Source organism: Lissotriton helveticus, chromosome 3_1 (genome assembly GCF_964261635.1).
Source record: "Lissotriton helveticus chromosome 3_1, aLisHel1.1, whole genome shotgun sequence".
Classification (NCBI taxonomy): domain Eukaryota; kingdom Metazoa; phylum Chordata; class Amphibia; order Caudata; family Salamandridae; genus Lissotriton; species Lissotriton helveticus.
This window is the reverse complement of record NC_136061.1, coordinates 1,041,651,917-1,041,669,835: the sequence shown is the minus strand read 5'-3', so window position 1 is coordinate 1,041,669,835 and position 17,919 is coordinate 1,041,651,917.

Below are 17,919 nucleotides of genomic sequence, written 5' to 3'. Positions count from 1 at the left end.
GACCAGATGGCCGGGCACGAAAGGGACGCCATCTGGTCGCCCCGTGCCCCGACGAAGGAGGGAGCGGGCGCCCTGGGGCATGGCGGGCCGGAGGCCCGGGGCCCCAGCCGGGCCACAGCCATGGAGGCTGCCAGGGGCCGGCGGGCCCTCCGACCCGGGGCCCGCTTACACCTTGACAATCAGGGGAGGCCTGCAAGGGACCGACGGACCCCTGTCCTGGGCCCTGGGTGGAGCGGCAGCCCGGGGGACCAGGACCAGGGCCGGAGCGCCCGACCCGGGGCCCCGACCGGGCCCCTGGACCCAGCCCGAGGCTCCCAGGCCCGGAGGCGCAGGGGAAGCCTCCCCTGGCCCGCCGGACCCCGTCCCCGGCACCCTGCCCCGCGGCAGGACCCAGGACGGAGCCCGGGGTGGGGAGGCAGCCCTCCCCGGGCCCTCAGGGGCCCTAGCCACTGCTCCTGAACCCAGCCAAGCAAGGGGAGTCTCCCCGGGCACATCGGAACCCCTTCCCGGGCCCTTGGCAGTGCGGCAGGCTGGGAGACAGGGCCCAGGGCCGGAGCACCCGACCCGGGGCCCGGCCGGGCCCCTGGACGCAGCCGGGGCTCCCAAGCCCGGAGGTGCATGGGACGCCTCCCCGGTCCCTCCGGACCCCGTCCCGGGCACCCTGCCACGCAGCAGGACCAAGGACAGAGCCCGGGGTGGGGAGGGGGCCCTCAGGGGCCCTAGCCACTGCTCCTGAACCCAGCCAAGCAAGGGGAGGCTCCCCGGGCACACCGGAACCCCTTCCCGGGCCCTTGGCAGTGCGGCAGGCTGGGAGACAGGGCCCAGGGCCGTGGCACCCGACCCGGGGCCCGGCCGGGCCCCTGGACCCAGCCTGGGCTCCCAAGCCCGGAGGCGCAGGGGAAGCCTCCCCGGGCCCTCCAGGACCCCGTCCCGGGCACCCTGCCACGCAGCAGGACCAAGGACAGCGCCCGGGATGGGGAGGCCGCCCTCCCCTGGACCTCAGGCCTCAGGCCTTCCATGTAAGCCCGGCAATCTGGTCGCCCCATTGGAAAGCATTGCGCACTACCATTGCAAACACATTATCTACCGGACTTGCTCTAGATGGCGCTCCAACATAAGGAATGTACCAACACCTTCCCTACTGGAATCGTGACGAGCTGGAGCCGTCATTAGCACTGAAGGGGTTAAAAATCGCTATTAAGGACTCGCAAAACAGGACTTTGATGAATCTGGGGGTATGTTTTTAGCAGAACGGGCTTTCACCTGGCCAACAGACACCCTGGCCTGTTACTGCAGTATTATCACAGTATTAAAACTTTAAGCAGACTCAGGGGGAAAGGTAGTAAACTGTGGCAATCTGATTTCTGGTAATCTAGTCACCTGATTGCAGAACATTTCTTTCATTTTTACTTACGCACCACTTTAAGTAAGACTGCCAATTGGGCCCAATTCACAAAAGAAAAATGTACATGTGTAGATCTACTCACATTTAAATCTACTCCTACACTTTGGTGGAACTCTCTGCTTTGTGGTTTAAATCAACTGCATCAACCAAAATTCTTTATTCGGCGAACAGGCCATGAAAACACACATAAAAAACAAAAAAATCATTCAATATGTAAAACAATACAGTACAACTTATAAGCCACTTTGATACACATGTCCATATAATTTCATCGTTGCAGGAAGCATAAATACTGACAACATAACAAGCAATTCACTAAAACATTAGAGCATCATAATTAATTGGAGTACTGTTATGAGCCATATCGTTTCCCAATTCTTAAGGCCACTAATAAAATGTAAAACCGAAAAATATACTTCGGGGGATGCTAGTTGTTGTAAAAAGAAAAGGGCAGGGTGATAAAGTCTGATCTTAGCAGAGCGTAACCAAGGTACTAATAAAAATTGCTTGGGAGGATATGTGTAAAGGGAACAGAAAAGCATAAGATGACTAGTGCTTTGCTGCTGCGTCTTGCCACAAGGACCATTTCAAACCAGGGTCCCTGAAGAGGGAAGCCTAGCAGAAAGTGCAGATTTTAGAGACCTCACCACCAATCAAATAAGGAGGTGGAGACTCTAACGACAGAATTAACAATTGTAAAGTTGCTATTAATGACTCTCCACTGGTTTCTGAAAATCTTTGCCACCATGAAGGTGATGGCCTACTGGAAAATACAGAGAAATGTAATATAGTTTATTATTTTCGAAAAATAATAACATTAATGTCATGTTAAATAGAAATGTTAATTAATTTTGTAGTAATTAACTACCCAAACTCCTCCTTGTCCACTTTCTACTAAATTCTATACGTACTTGCGGGGAGATTTCTGCCCTCAGGGTGGAGATCTCCGTACAGAAAAGATAGGATAAGCGGAGCGTGAGGTTTCTTACTGTAGTTTTGTGAATTCCATATTTTAGTACAGGATTAGTAGTACTCTATACTTCAAAATACCTTTTGTGAATGGGCCCAAATGAGATTGCGTTACTATATGGCATAGGAAAATTACTTCCTAGTCATTTTTAGCTAGATTATGATGAAACTGAAATTTATTGTATTTTAGGCTGCACATTTTAAGGAACTTTTATGTTTTGTAATACTGTTCTTGTGTACTTTTCTGATCTTTCATTTTAATAAAGTTTTACGAACATATGGCATAGGTCATGGGACAAAGGATGTTCAGCATAGTAGTTTTAGCATAAAAGTAATAAGAAGCACTTCAGGCTCATTGATGTGAATACCTATAATAGATAATGTCACTTTGAACAGCTTTCCAAGAGTGAAAACCTTTAAGGCAGTTATAGGTACACTCATTCAGGGTAATTCATGGTTATTTTTATGTTCAATTTTTCTTAAATTAGAAATAATGTGATGTGTCCTCTAGTGCTTCTCTTAATATAGGTGTTTCAACTTTTTTTTTATTATTATTAAAATATTGAATTCTTTTCTCTCTTTTTGGTAGAGTGTGGTGCTGTTTGTTCATCATTCCAAAATGAGAACATCAGAATTGTAACTTTCATGTATTACACTTTATCTTACTTTTTTTGCTGGTGTATGTTTATGAATTAACAGAAGCCGTTTTAGGGCCATACCTTTTATACGCTATGCCTTTTTCAAGTTTTTATTTTTTGTAAACCTTTTTATTCTTTTTTACATGTGCATACATCGTATACAGTTCATAATGCCATTGATAGCTATGTAACTTTTGTCTAGTTATATTGCCATTAGAACAGAAAAACATCAGGGTTCATTTTTGTTCTGGTAGGCATCTCGTGTCTGATCATGTATGCGTGCCTAGTGAAACTGGGTCTCCTCCCAGCTTGTTAATTACCAGGGTCTATTCAGTGCAACTGACTACTCTTAAGATTGGCTGTAAAGAGTTCACCTATTTGGACCCAACTGGGGTGAATAATTTGGGAATGGAAAGAAGGGGGGCTATGAATGAGGGCATTGGTTGCTGCTGGTCTATTGGCACTAGGAATCACTTTCACAACGGGACTTATAAGAAAGTGGTGGGGTAGGACCCGTTCGTGAGTTCCTGTGCTGCTCGGGGTGCTACAGGGTTGGACTTCGTCTGTGTGACTGCTGGGTAATTCGTGGGAGTGTTATGTGTCTGTTTGAAGCTGTGGGGGAGCATTGACCACACCATAGATATGGGACGTCTTCGTGTGCCCGTGCCTCCTCGAGCCTGAATGCATCCTATTCTGCTGCTCCCCATTTTTGGACTGCCCCCTCCATGCTGCTATCGGGGGGCCGCTTGGAGAGTGCCAGTGTAGTGTAATATTGCGCTTAGCGAGGAGTAGGGCCAATATCGCAAAGTGAGTCTCCACCTTCCTCTGCTTTTTTCGTTTAAAAATCCCCAGGTTGCTGGTTTCCCAGGAGGCGAGGACTGTCAGACCTGTGACGTCAATATTGCAGCATGCACCTCTGCCCAGTAGGGCTGCAGGACGGGGCAGGACCATAGCATGTGAACAAAGGGAGCCTCTGGTATGTGGCAGCGCGGGCATTCCAGGTGTGTCGCAAAGAAGAAGCGTTTGAGCCACTCCGGAGTGAGGTACGCATGGTGTAGTATGTTAAATTGGATGTTTTTAAAGCGTTGGTTACACAACACTTTTTTATGATGCTTTAGGGCTGTTAACCATTCCTTATCATGTAATGTCCGGCCAAATTCCTCTTCCCACTTGAGCCGTAATCTCGTTAGTGGTGCACATGTGAGGTTTATGATTGATTTGTAGATTCAAGTGATAAGGTGTCTCCCTGCTCCCATATTCAATATCGCGTGTGGTGTGGGGTGTGTTTTGGGTTCTCCCCTGTCAGATCACGTCCTCCTACAGTCCACTATGAGTTGTCTGTGAAGCAGGAACGAGGTTAATTGGCCGTCGGTGAACAGGGTATCCACCACTGTGAGTGCCTGTTCTGCCCAAGTTTGTAAATCCCTAGATGTGTAGTGGCTATGTCCCCTAGGTAGACCCGCTAGTGGCCATAGTGGGGAGTACATTGGTGTCGTTCGAGAAAGACGGTGGATGCTCATTATACAGGATCTGGCTACCTTCACCAAAACAGAGTGGGAGGGATTGGGTCTAGTCCCCGGGAGGAGCATTTGGGTGATCTCTGGGGCTGTCAGTGCCCCCGCTTACGTTTCCGTTTCCTCGATATGATGCTCCGCTGTCCAACGTGAGATCTACTGAAGTTGTGCTGCGAGGAAGTAGGCCTAAAAGGATGGGGCACCCAGCCTGCCCCGGTCTCGTGGGAGCTGTAGTGTCGTCAGAGCTACTCTGCAGCGACCTTCGCCCCAAACAGCAGTAAGGAATTTAGTTCCTGAAAAATGGCCCACGGAGGGATCAATGGGACATTCGCAAAAAAGTAGAGAAGACGGGGGAATATGATCATTTTTGATAAAGCCACCACCCCATATTGGGGCCCATGGAAGCGCTCCCCAGAAGGGCTCGAAAGTGGTTGCCTTCAAGGAGACCCCTCGGAGTACGGTACAGCCTGATTTTTAGATACCTAGGAGCGGTCCCATTCCAGGCTAACCTGATTTACTCGGCCGTTATCTTCCATTGGGGGGTGTCTGAAAGAAAAGGAATAAATAGTAGATTTGGCCCAATTCCCCCTCAAGCCCGCGGTTCTCTCAAATTCATCAAGTGTGGCCCACAAAAGTGTGAGGTCTGCGGTGATGTCTCTCACATATATTTGGAGGTCATCCACGTAAAGAGACACACTGTGAATTCGCCCCTCAAGTCGTATACCCCAAAGCTCGCCTCCTTCCCTAAGTCTGATCGCCAGTGGTTCCATTGCAAGGGCGAACAGCAACGGGGAGAGGAGCCATCCTTGACGCGTCCCACGGGTCACCTGAATAGGTGGAGAGATATGTTGGCCTATACGGACCTGGGTGGTGAGGCCAGTGAATAGCAATTTGATGTACTCCAGGAGTTGGGGTCCCATCCCTACTCGTTGCAGAACTGTGAATAAATACTGCCATGCCAAGGTGTCAAAGGCCTGTTCTAGGTCAAGTATACGGCACGCAGCATGCGGGAACCGGTCCTGCACCCCATCATGAACATAAACTAGCCATCTGGGTGTACCAAATGTGGGAGCACTCCTGTTACTCGGTCTGCCAGGATATTCCCCAGTATTTTTCAGTCTGCCGTCAGTAGGGTAATAGGTGGATATGATGACCTAAGCAGTAGGTCTTGGTCCGGTTTGGGGAAAGTCATCTGTATAGAGTTCCGCATGCTTTGGGGGAGTATTTCCGCCTCTCGTGACGCTCTATATACTATGTCCAGTTGGGGGGCTAGTTGCTAGGAGAATGTGCGGTAGTATTCTATGGGGAAGGCGTCATGTCCCGGGGCTTTGTTTCTGGCTAAATGATGGATCGCATGTTTGATCTCCGCTGTTGTGATGTGCTCTTCTAGTGAGGTTTGGTCGTCTTCCATCATCTGTGTTATAGTAATGGAATGTAGCACGTTTTGAATGTGTTCTTCTCTGTCAGGGGACAGTTCCCTATACAGAGCACTTTAATAGTCATAGAAGGCTAGCATGATATCGGCCTGTGAGTAAATGACCTCGCCTGCCATGTTTCTGATACTGGTGATGGGTTGGGTGTTCTGGTCTTGCTGAACTAGCCATGCCAGCAGGGTTCTGGCTTGGTTTCCCTTCTTGTGAGCTCTGACGGCATAGGCGCGGAAGTTGTATCTGCACAAATCTTTGCACACCTCTGTGTATTTGGTCTTGGCTTCTGCTATTTGTGTATGGAGATTAGCCTGTGTGTCTGCTTCTTTGGATAGTTGCACCAGGTGTTGCTCCGTCGCCTGTACCACCTGCTCTAGTGTTTTCCGCACCTCCGCTATTTGTCGGATGCATGCACCCCTCATAACCACCTTGAAGGCGTCCCACTCGAGCGTCCTAGAGTCTGTGGAGTGTGCATTGTCCAAGAAGTAGTTTTGTATGTTCTCCTTCTGTTCGTGTTGGAACACCGGATCCTCCAGGCAATCTCGAGGGAGACGCCAGGTGGGGACTGGTGGTGTGGGCGGACGCCATCTAAGCGTCAAAACATGTGCGTCGTGATCTGATATTACCCTACCTAAACAGTCCGAGTTTTTAGGTTTGGGGGAGAATAGTGCATGTACACATGAATCGGTCCAACCATACTCGTGGGTTGTGGGGGATTGAATGGAAGGAGTAGAGTTTAGTTGTCGGGTGTACATGTCGCCATGCGTCCGTTAATGACCAGTGATTTGCCCAGGCCTGGAAACGGGCTGTGTGCGTGTGGCTTGTGACGTTGAGGTTGATGGATGCGATCTGTCTAAGCGGAGATCTAGTGCGCAGTTGTAATCCCCTCCCAAAACCCACGTTGAAGATGTAAATTGAGTCAAGCTACGTGAGAGGGTCTCCCACAATAGTGTTTGTTCCGTGTTTGGAGCGTAAATGCTACGGATCAGTATTGGCTGTCATCCAATAGTCCCTCTAGCAGGACGTATCTACCGTCGGGGTCTATCTTTCTATTAGTTTCCAAAAAGGGGACTCCCAGCATAAGCAAGATAAGGGCTCTTCGCGCGTATGCTGAATATGTCGTGGCGCAAAAGGTACCCCTCAATCGCTTTTTAAGCTTATCAAGTTCTTCCTTTGTAAGATGAGTTTCCTGCAATAGTATGACCTGCGCTTGCTGGCGTTTAATGTAAGCATAGATGGCGTATCGTTTCCGCGCCGTATGTATTCCCCATGCATTTAGAGTGAGAAACTTAACGTCTGCCAGCAGACTCATGGTGGTTGATAGGATGCACAGCAAGGGAGGGAAGCCCCAGGCGCCCCACTTGAAAACCCCATGGAAAGTGTGGTGGTGCCCGGTGTGAAGTGTAAGTGTGCCAGCGAATTGGTCCAGCCCCTTGTGATAGGGTTGGTATGGGGTGAGGGTTGGGCGAGGGATTGAACTATAACTCTTTGGGGTTGAAGACCCAATACAGAGGATCTGCTGCAACAGACAGCACATTCAAACTGGTACAGTTATGTACTCGCTAATGTTTTGTGTGGGGGTGTATTTCGGCTGATGTACGTGAACCGCTGAGACTCGACGTGCCAGATGGGCCCTCATAGGTCTGTGTGTCTGTAGTGGGGGTCACTCTCAGCTGTGATAGTTGGGGTCTGACCGTACATTACACTTAGGGGCCCATTAGTATGTCGGGAGGATTGCCAACGGCCGTATGGCGGTGGCGATCCGCCCGACATTTTCACCCGTCCGCATGCCAATTCCCCCTCCATATTACTATGGCGGGGGGTACCCCGGCGGATGGAAAGACCGTTGGTTTTCCGCCCGGTCCATGAGTCGACGGGTGGAAAAGCTTTTAATGTGGTGGTGGTGTCTGTTAGACACAGCCATCCATATCAGGATGCATGTGGGGATTTGCCTTTCCGTGGATGCCGCCATGGAAAGGTATGTGGTCTTTCACATTGGGGGACTGTAGCGGGCTCCCAGGTATTTTGGGGGTGCACATGGGAGGTACCTATGGTACCCCCCTGCATTTGCATGTTCAACGTGGCAGGCACCGCACGGTGCCTGTCACGTTGTGCATACAAAAGCACAACTTGTATTTTTGGCATTGCGGTCCCCGTTGCCGCAATGTTAAAAATGTGGGATGTGCCCGCCAGTGTGGCGGGCACATCTTATTTGTAGCTGCAGGACAACCGCATGCATTGCGAGGGGTCCCAATTCCGGAAAAAGTCTGTCCGCCATGCTAATGATGCCCTTAGTGTGTGATGTGGGTTGAGAGGGCAGGATCGCTTTCACGATCAGAGGTAATGTGTCAGTGGTGGCGAGTGTACTTCATATAGGCGTGTCGGCCGTCTGGCGTGACGGAGGGCAGGGCCCCAGAGTTCTCATGAGAGTCGCTTGAGTCAATGGGATCTTCTACATCTGGCGTGAAAATATGCAGAGTGTCCTCATGATCCGAGGTTGAGAAATTTGCTACCATTTCTGCTGCTGCTTGTATAGCCTTCCTGCGCTGCGATATGATCAGCTCCAGGTTCGGCAGTGCTAGTGGTTTAGGGCGTGACTTCTTTCCGGATTGCCTCCGGGTTCTTCGTGCTCCGTGTCTCGGAGGCCTGGTCGTTTTAGTTCCCGGTGCTGAGGCGTTTCTTTGCTGTGAACCAATTTGTAGGTTCAAGTGCATCCACTCCGTTGCTTCCTGCGGATTCGTAAAGAACATAGTGGTATCGTTGTGTATTACTTTAAGCTTTGCTGGGAACAACAGAGAGTATTGCATGCCTTTGTCCAGCAGTAGTCTTTTTATCTCCAGAAATGATGATTGTTTCCGTTGTACCACTCTGGAGTAGTCTGGGAAGAGCATGACGTTCTTATCCTCTACCATGATGGGGGCGTTCTGTCTAGCCGCTCGTAATATGGCATCCAGGTCCTGAAAGTTGAGCAGCTTCACCAGCATGGGGTGAGGACGCAAGCCCGGGGGCAATCGTTGTGCCGGAACCCTGTGTGCCCTTTCGATTGAGAAATATGAGGTGAAGTCTTCTTGAGGTGTAAAGGATCGGAGCCAGGCCTCTGTATATTCAACAGGATCTTTTTCCTCCACTCCCTCTAGTAGGTTCAGGATACGTAGGTTGTTTCAACTGGAGCGCTCTTCCAGATCATCCATTCTGTCATCCAGAATCGTGACACGGGCCTGCAAGTCTTAGATGGAGTCCTGTTATACTTGAGTGTGAGGTATCATTGCCGATAGCATTTTTTCCCCATCTCCCACCTTATGCGACAGTTTTCTGTGGTCATCGCACAGCAGATTGAGGTCTGTGGACAGGGTGCCGAAGCGCTCCTCCATCGTAACCCGTAAGTGCTCTATAGCAGCTAGCACCTTGTCAAGTTTCTCCGACATGATGGTGTTGGCGTCTGTGCTTGCCATCTGCCCAGCTGATGTCAGAGACTCCGGTCTCGTTTGGCTGAGGGGCTGGGGTCCCCCGGTTGTCTTTAGGTGCCCCATAGTCACTGTCCGCGTTGTGGGTTCCCAGACACCCCCCCCCCGCTTGGTCACCCACGGAGGGGAGGTTGTCCCAGAGTCTCCGGTTCTGGGTAGCTCTGGCCTACTCCCCCGCTTAGCCTCGATGGAGGGGTTGCAGGTCTGTGGGTAGTACGCCTTTGTGATTCCTGGCTGGATCCCCCCCCTTTTCGTGCCTCCTTGGGCTCTATGATCCAGTCTTTGAATCCGGGCTGACTCAGGCTTATTTTGTGAGGGCCCCCTCTTCAATGGTCCAGCTGGGGCTATGGCTCTGTTTATGATCTCTTCTTGGGGGGCAGGTGAGGACTGCTGGTATTGGGTCCCGTGAGGGTCCTGTGTCGAAGAGCTGTAGCAGTCTGTGGATGGAAGGGGGAGAGAGGGGGACCCTCTGCCTTTGCAGCCCTGTTCCCGGAGTCGGTTGTTTGGGCCTGTGGCCCCGTTCGATGTCTCCAGCATCACCACTACTTCCCCTCTTTCAGGTCCCCTCTGTGGGGACACACCTCATGGCCATTTCCGTGTGCCTGAGTGAGGGGGGAACGTCGTCCGCCTCTCTGTTGACCGGTCATAATCGCAGGAGTAAGGTGCCGGGCGCGTCTTGTTCCCTCCTCTCTGTACCCAAGCTCGTATGGTCCCTACGTGGTGCCTTCTGGGCTTGTGGCGCTGCGGCTCTCGGCGTCCCCCAGACTTCTAGAGATGACCAAGATGGTGACAAGGAAAGCCCCCCCCACCTGGTAGAGTCCGTCTTGCAGTAGTGGCAGCTTGGGTTGGGGGAATTCCGGTTATGTCTATACGGCCTCTGGCTTTCAGCCCTGTTTGGTTGTAGGTGCAGGCCTCCCTACTTGCATGCCGAGAGGGTGCTGTCTTTCCTGACCCTCTGTGGGTTGTAGCCCCTCTTCCGGGAATATCTGTAGTTCAGAAAGTCTCTGACCTTGGGCCACGGGGGTCGATGGGCAGCACTCGGGGTCCCCACTGGCACTCGACCTCTGCTGGCCTTGAGGGTGTCTCCCCCGGGGTGCCTTCTGGGGCGCAGTGTGATCAGGCCCCAGCAGTATCACCCATTGGCGCCCCTGGCATCCGCTGCTGTGGTCCGTCCTCCCCCACCATCCAACACTCCCACCGCTCCCCCGCTCACCTCCCGGGGCCGATCCGCCCCTCACAAGTGTTTGGGTCCCGGTTGTTCAGGGTGTCACTCTCGGCCCTGGGCTGCCGCAGGCGGCCGCCATTTTAGTGTCAGGTGGCACTCACCGCATGGCTTGCTGGAAATGTGCTGATTCTCCATTTCTTCCAAGGAACTCTGCTTCTCCCGGCCCCTCTGTAATGCAGGAGTGTGGCGCGCGCCCTTTGGTGCAATTCAGGGCCCCGACTGCGAGCGATAGATGCCACTTGTCGGGCGGCTGGTGCAGAGCTCTAGCAGGTTGCGTCTGCCATCATGGCTTGCGAAGCCACGCTCCCTTCCCTTTTTCAAGTTATAGCCACTTTTTCTTCACAATTGGAATTTGAAAAGTATTCCGGTTTGAATCAAGAGGTGCATGTGAAGAATATTATATTTTGCCAAAATCATGATCCTTCGTTTAATGATTTCCTGGAGCAAAATATATCTAAATGCCAGAACAAAGAATCCAAATGGAGAAAAGCTGAAATTCAGTGGATATGGACGTGGACGTAAAATACAAAGTACAATAGTGTAAGTCTAAAAGAAGACTTTTATGGCAAAATGTAATGTCCCCATAAGCAACCTAAGAAACTGTTCATTATAGCGACTTAGGGGCCTATTCACAAAGATAATTATACACATTTGTAATTACTACTCATCCTACCTGTAGACTTACATGTCTCCATCCTCTCAAATCAAGGGATGGAGCCTCACACAAGAGCATACATAAGTATAAAGTTACTACTAATCTTTTTGCACTCTTAAGCACAGATGTCCTACCACTGCGACAGAGATATATCTATGGGAAAGTATAGGGAAACTTTTTGAACTTTATATAGTCTTTGAAAATTATTTTAAATATTTTAATGTTTAATACAAATGAAAATTAATTTCAAATATGTTGTAATTTAACTAATAAAATGAAATACTACAGCACATTCTTTAAATTAAATGTGTATGAAATAACTAGTCAATCTGAAGATATGAATTTGATTAATAAATAACCCTCTGAGGTTTAACATGTATATGTCCCCCATGGCACTGCTCTTAAATCAAGGTGTCTGCTACTGTACCTTTGCCAAGGAGAGACTAGTCTGTGGGCATTTGCTAGAGCAGGAATATTCTGTTTTTCACCATATCAAGGGGAAGGATGCCCTGGAAAGGTGGATGGAAAACAAATAACTTATACTTGAAGGACACTAAGGGCATCATTACGATGCCGGTCGGACTCTCATCTGACTTGCAACGTAGCAGGAGAGGGACTATCCGAGTGGTCCCCCTGCCCTCATTACAATGCGACCGCCTTCATAGCAGTCGCAAAGTGTATATATTCTATTGTGGCTTGTGCAGCGGGCTCATAGAAAATATACACTTTAAAAACATCCCTGCACTGTGTGGCAGGCACTATGCGGTGCCTGCCACATGGTATAAGGATGTTCAGGGGGAACCATAGGTGTCCCCCAGGCTCAATAGCGAAGGGGAAGGGGGGCCCGAGCGGGCCCCCTAAAGTCACTTTCCACCTGCCTTTTCATGGCTCGTGAACTGCCATGAAAGGGCAGGCGGACATTGTAATCCCTACGGCGGTGCCTGAGAAGGCACCGCCCCTATTGTAGGGATTACTGACAGTCCGGCGGGCTTCTTGAGCCCATCGGAAAGCGTTAGGCTGTCCCTCCCTCTGTTGCCTCCGACTGCACGCATTGTAATGCGTCGGTCAGACTGAAGCTGCAGATGGCGGTCAGACCACATCCGATGAATCATCGGAGGCGTTCCGACCGCCAACAGAACGACCCCCTAAAGGTGAAACTCCGGTGGAAGGTATGAGGAAATGTTGACAAAACAATTGACTTGTGCTTCCCCCACCCTTTTATTTTTTCTCACTTGTGAGGACCAAGTCAAATGTCAAAATCTTGTAGTCTTGTTCAATGATGACAAGATGCTCAGAGGTGCATGAACTCTCAGATTGGATCTGATGAAAAATCATGCTTTTCCCTGGTGGTATTGGTGAAAAACCTGCTGGAAAACAAAATGGTGGTGTTGGGAGCTTTCGTGACACTTGTTTGGACTTTAGTTCTGCATTCAGGTATGAGAAGGATTCCGCATTTGGCTGCAGTTTGCATGTAGTAATAGCTGGATGTGCCCAGGCCTTCTTTTGGTGTGATGAGTGACAGAACTTGAAAAGGTTGTGCAGTGAAATAGTGATACATCAGTAAGTTGTACAGTCAGTGTTTCTGTATTTGAAAATTGCTTGGCAGAAGAATAATTGAGGTGCAGCTGAACTGCGCCTTTTTTTTTGCTTTTGGCTATGTTTGTGATTGGTGTTGAATTCGAATGCTATGCTTTTGTGTTTACCTTTCCGCTGTGGTATATCTCTGTCATGCAGCGTCTGTTTTCAATTGGGGAAAATTCTAGTGCCAGTCAGAAAACCACTGTGGTCTATGATGTCACTGTGGAATGTTGGGCTGGGGCCAACTGAATGCTGCGTGTGAGGTAACTGACAGTTAATCTAAAGAATGTTATAGAGCTGGTTGAGAGGGACGCCTGTAAAGTCTTCATTTAGGTGCTCCCAGGATAAAGTTTTGATTCAAAATCCTAACCGAATCCCTCCCTTCTAAGAGCTGTAAGAGAGGTCCAAAGTTTCTGGCTCGATTATTCAATAAGAGCCAAACTCTCACATTAATGTGGTGCTGGGGGAAGAGGGGTAGACCCCATGATCTCAGGTGATCCATCAGTGACCTAACTCAGGAGCATTGATAGAATGTTATCCTCACTTCTGGGAGATAAGGCTGCAAGTAGGACAGACTGAATGAAGATGTGAGTGATGGCGAGTGCATGCTCCCCAGAAAGCCGGAACTAACCAGAACCATCAAGTAGTGCTGGCATGAGTCTTATGTAGTGTCATCTATAGTCAGTGCTTTAAATGGGCACTTCTTAGTTTTCTTCCCCTGAGTACTGGAACTTATTTTCGGGCAAGGAGAGTACCGGTACTCCCAGAAGCAGCAGGGCTCATGCCCTGATGTACGGGTACGTGTAATATAAAAACTACTGAAAATCCGCCGAAATCCGCATTCGAATTCCCCCCGCCATATTAGTGTGGCGGGGGTACCTCGGCGGACTGAAAGACCGTCCACCGTTTTTCCGGCAGAAAAGGATTACTATTACTAAGGATAAACTATTAAACTTTAACTTATTAATTTTTGGCTAGTCTACCTCCTTTATCTCTCTGCCTCTAGGTTGTATGTCGATCTGGTTAGCGCCGCGATGCCCCAGGGTGATGTGAGCGCTCTATAAACTATTAAACTTAAGGATTAATATGGTGGCGGTGTCTATTAGACACCGCCAGCCATATTACAATGGGCTTAGGGAGATACCCGGAAAGGCATGCGGTCTTCACTCGGGGGGCCCCCTGTGGGCCCCCAGGGTGAAGGAGTGGTGGGGGGTGCACACAGCGGGTACCTGTGGTACCCCCCTGCATTTACATAAACAAAGTGGCTGGCACCGCGCGGTGCCTGCCGCTTTGTTTATGCAAATGTAAAAGTGCATTTTTAGCATTGTGGCGGGCGATGCTGAGAGCACCGCCCGCCACAATGCTAAAAATACAGGATGCGCCCGCCACAGTGGCGGACGCATCCTAATACCCCCCGCGGGACCCCCGCACTTATGGCAGGCGGTCCCGATTACCGATGGGATGGCGGGCGGACTAAATACGCCCGCCATCCTAATGGACCCCCAGGTTCGAATCCAGACGTGGGCTCATCATCCTGTGATTCTGGGCAACTCCCTTAACCAGTGGTGCTTAAAAAAAAGTAAGTTTTAATGCAAATGTTCTGATTCTCATATAAAGCGCTTAAATGCCAAACGCAAATTTGCACAATATCAAACTGCCAAAAATTAGGCCCTGCACCTTTGACATATAAGCTGATGCTTGCCATGTCTCATATGTAAGGAGGCCGTTTGATATTGCTTGAATTTGGGCCAGGGCATTTAAGCGCTTTACATGACAATCAAAACATTTGCATTAAAGCTTACTTATGTGGCTATTATTAAATTCCTGGCTCACAGCCACACCCCTAACTGCATACCCAGTCTAGTTACTGAGTACCGGCACTTCTAATTTTCCATTTAAAGCACTGTCTATAGTTGTTCAAAGGGAAAGGCAGTGCTCCGATTAGCCGGGTTGCGTTCACAGATTAAAGTGCCATATATGAGAAAGCCTCTCATCTGTCCTCTGGGATAACAACATAAGCTAAAATGTCGTCCAGGTGATTTTTGGAGTCAAGATGACGCCTCCAAGGTATTCGGATCTCCTGTTGGGAGTAATATAGAGCATTATTTGTTTTACTGACCTATTTCAGGCCCAAAGAGCATACTTTACCAGGATTGTTGTTGCTACTGTACATGGCTTGAAGCAACTAGTTAAATGGTCTATTCAAAAAAATGATCACAGGGTCAGATATAAGCCAGGCACTTATTCATTATGTGCTCAATAAACAAGATATCTCATGTATTCTGGAGCTTATTTACAAGCCCCTTGCACCGCCGGTGTGTCACTTTTTGTGATGCAACGGCGGCTCATTTTGCTGCCCCATATTTACAAGGACACAAAAAGCCACCCTGCGTGGCTTTTCCTGTCCTTGTAAATACAGCCCCTTCACAAGCAGCTCTTTGCATAAAAGGTGCATTCCATGGGTGTTGCTTTGGGTGATCCCCCGCAGCACCCATGGAATGTGACACATTTCCAGATTTACACGAAATCGTAAACCTGGAAATGCGTTTGAAAGCTACGCCTCCCAGGGGAGGCGTAGGAAGGCGCAACGAGGAAAAATTTAGTAATTTCTCCTCGTTTTTTTTCTCTTTCTATGTGTGCGCAATTCTGCAGCAGACATAGAATGAGGAACTCACCATGTTGTGATTGTTAATGTGCAGGAAGGTATCCCTTCCTGCACATAAACAATTTTTTTGTTCAAGTTCTATGTGTGCTAATGCAGCACACATAGAAGTTGAAAAACGCCATTTCAGATTGGTTATGTGCATGAAGGGGCACCTTCTTACACATAAACAATCATCACTGTGACGCAGGCATCCTTGCACCATGGTGCCTGCATCAGCGCATGGCAGGTAATTGTGCGCCAGCACAGGGAAAAGCAGGGGGATTCATCATTTAGTTGTATGCCGAATGGCTAGCGGCATTGCTGCGTTAATTCTTTATTAATAAGGGCCTCTGTATTTATGGACCACCAAAGACATTGTGTCTGAGAGGAGTCATCCGCGGTCACCACTCCTGTTTGTAACATTACCAACATTATAGTTATAAAAAAAGAGGGCGCGCTTTCATCATGTGCTTTGTCGCGGGTTCATATGGCAACGTTACTGCAGTAGTGCCAGAGTATGAGGCATCAGGTGCTGCATCGGCAGAAATATTAAAGGGGGCCTGAAGCCATTTTTTTCTTTAAAAGATTCTGTAAACTCTTAGGGGAACAATAGGTGGCTGCAACATGTGCATTTCAATCAAAATGACAAAAGGGATTTTTCACACCCAGGTCTAACAACGTTGATAACCACTGCTGGATGGAGGAAACTCAAACCCATGGTGCAAGAGCTGATATTACGGCAACGTTAGTGTGTAAAGCCCAAGGTCCTAGGGTAAATGGTCCAGTCTAGCAGAGAAACGTACACCCTGCTGGGTCACAGTGCAAGATGATATAGTGCTCAAGCCTCTAGAAACATAGCATCATTACACATTTTGACTTCTAATTAGACTGTTGCCTTACCCTTAACAAGACCACATGGGCAACCCTAACAACGTTGTTATGCTCTGCCACTCACCCAAGGCTAAAGTCTTAAGAGAGGAGCCAAAGGGGCATTTAGGAAGTAAGAATCTCTGACTGAAGAAGAAGGAATGAGATTTCCATCAAGAGTTTTGTTTTCTTTAAGGAACAGGACATTAAATGCCCAGTATGGGTTCCACATTGATATTTTGTGTAAAGGGCGAAGCCATAACATGCTCATCATAGGTATCATCCCGATGATTAGTCCAATGCACCCTGGGCAGGGTTCCCGCTCTTCCCAGAATTGAGATTTGTGAGGAGGGGGTGATATTAAAAAGGGGAACCGTTTTAAATTAGAAAACTCCTCTCAATACGATCTTGGTTACGGACGGAGGCTGGCATATCCTAACAACGCACCTTTATCTTCCAGAAGTAACAGTAATAGGTTACTAGAAAAGAGTGAAGTGGGAGATGTTGAGAGCGTTATCATGATGTGAGTTGGATGTGATATAATAACCTTCCATTCGCTTTCACATGCGAATGTAAAAAATATTTTAATGAGAGGGAGACAGGAGCTGTTGCAGGGATGCAGTGTGGAGGCAGATGGGCAAGTTCTGGTAACTTTGCTTTCTTTTCCACAGTGAGATTCTGCTCTGAAGGTTAAACACTAAGTATAAAACTAATGATGACACTTCAGGTGAATAATTTGGGCTTTGGGATACTGACATCTTTGCACTTGGTTTCATAAACTGAATAAAAAGTATTGCCAGTGAACAGGCACAACAAACTCACTCAATTAGTCCTGCTGAGAAATCCACCATTGCTAAGAACAATTGCCCTTTTTATCACTTTAGTAAAAGTAAATAGAGTTAAACCGCAGTTCCACTGTCCTCAAATTCACTTTGAAACCAAACTGAACGTATGAGAATAATCCCCTTCCTTAAACCCACAATCATGTTAACAGCAGCTTACCAAACATCTTGGTCATAGAATAGTGAATGGGGATATGGTGGTAGCACTTAAGATATTCTTTTTCCCCAGCTAGAACCACATTTTCGGGAAACAACCTTTACAACGCAACTTTTACAACGCACTACCATTACAACGAAACTTTTACAACGCAAAAACTTTTACAACGCATACCATTACAACGCATGTTTTTACAACGCAAGTACTTTTACAACGCATGCCATTACAACGTAAGTATTGGTAAGTATATAATTATATTTTATATGGTTTTTTTTTTAAGTTTTCAGTATTTGGGTAAAGGGGTATTTTTAGGGTTCAGGGTCAGTTTTCAGTTTTTGGGTAAAGGGGTATTTTTAGGGTTCAGGGTCAGTTTTCAGTTTTTGGGTAAAGGGGTATTTTTAGGGTTCAGGGTCAGTTTTCAGTTTTTGGATAAAGGGGTATTTTTAAGGTTCAGGGTCAGTTTTCAGGTTTTGGGTAAAGGGGTATTTTTAGGGTTCAGGGTCAGTTTTCAGTTTTTGGGTAAAGGGGTATTTT